We start from the raw sequence: 1,629 nt of genomic DNA, 5'->3' as shown, positions 1-1,629 counted from the left end.
GAATATAAAAATGTAAATAGAAAAAGTAAATATAAAATGGTGAATATGAAAGGTAAATAAAGAAGGTGAATATAAAAGGTCAATATAAAAACGTGAATATAAAAAGCAAATATAAAATGGTGGATATAAAAAGTAAATATAAAAATGTGAATTTAAAAAGAAAGTATAAAATGGTGGATATAAAAAGTAAATATAAAAATGTGAATGTAAAAAGTAAATAAAAAATGGTGGATATAAAAAGCAAATATAAAAAGTATATAGAAAAATGTAAATAGAAAAAGTAAATAGAAAAATATATAGAAAATTGTGAATGTAAAATCGTAACTATAAATATTAAGTAGTCACTGGAAATTTAAAAAACCCTGAATAATTTTTCATTTTGTTACAGAGATTTCCCGAAATGCCTTCGTTTATTTCTCCCGGAGAGAAACATTTTGTGTTTGACTCCAGGAGTTAAAAATGCGATTTAAGTTTAAGGAGTTGTTTTAAAGCACCTGCAGACAAAGAACCGTCCCCTTTGTGTCACTAATAACTCATTTATGGGCTCGGAATGGCCCTAATTGAGGGTGCGGATGAGCTGGAAACAGAAAATTACACAAAAGAATCGATACAGGAATAGAAATTTAAATTGTGGTCATTTGAAGCCATTTAATTTATAATTAGAGAGGAAAGGTTCATTGGAGACCGAGGAATTTGAAGTGGCATCGACTTGGTGACAGAAAACTTGAATTTCAAATTCAAAATGCTGGTTAAACCAAGTGTTTTCTGTTTGGAAAACTGGGGGGTTTTTTGGCAGATTTTGGCAGGTTTTTTGCAAAAAAAAATAACAATATTTATAATAGAAAATAGAAAACATTATATAAAATATTAAGCTGGGGGGAAGTAAAAATCTTACTCTCTGAATAATCCTATGAGGAGTGTGGGCTGTGATTGAACCAGTAATTGTAAAGAAAATGTGATTGATTAATTAATTAATTAATTAATGTGAACAAGGAGGTGACATTGGGATCTTGAGTGCTGGTCTTTGCAACCTGAATAATTCTCTTTGTGGTGGCAGAGGGTGTTTTAGATTGTAATCAAGTGGTGACAAGTATTTAGTGTTATTTTGGTGCCTTTTATGCAGAAATTAGTAGAAATTATTGAAGTGTTATCGTGAAGAAAGCTCAGTGTGGGAGGAAATTCACTTATTTAACGTATTTATGTGTTTTTAAAGAATCCTGGCACCAGTTTGTTGGGAAATCAAATTTTAAGAGTGTTTTGGATGTTGTGGCAACACATCCAGTTGATTTGTGGATTCTCCACTGCTCTTAAATTGAGGGGAAATTGCTGTGGCAGAGTCATTCTCTGAGGGCAAACTTCGATATAATCAATGGATGTTATAATATATATATTTTATAATATATTTACATGTTGATAATATGGAGGGGATCACATCCTGGCCCTTGTGGGCTCACTGGTTTGAGCCCAGGGAGAAAATTTTGAATATAAAAAAATAAATATAAAAAGGAAACAGAAAAGTAAATATAGAAATGTAAAAAAGCAAATAGAAAATGTTGAAGATAAAAAAATAAATATGAAGAGCGAATAGAAAATTTTGAAGATAAAAATAAATATGAACAGTAAATATGG

At 30.1% G+C, this 1,629-nt stretch overlaps 1 protein-coding gene across 2 annotated transcripts in view; it reads left to right on the top strand.

The window, feature by feature from the left end:
* Positions 1-1,629, top strand: part of GALNT13 (polypeptide N-acetylgalactosaminyltransferase 13) — a 65,794-nt gene that overhangs the window by 10,918 nt on the left and 53,247 nt on the right. The window lies entirely within an intron of this gene.

This window comes from Corapipo altera, unplaced genomic scaffold (assembly GCF_003945725.1).
Source record: "Corapipo altera isolate COAL_440 unplaced genomic scaffold, ASM394572v1 68, whole genome shotgun sequence".
Classification (NCBI taxonomy): Eukaryota; Metazoa; Chordata; class Aves; order Passeriformes; family Pipridae; genus Corapipo; species Corapipo altera.
Note: the sequence above shows the minus strand (reverse complement) of the source record. Positions and strands in the feature narration are given on the sequence as shown.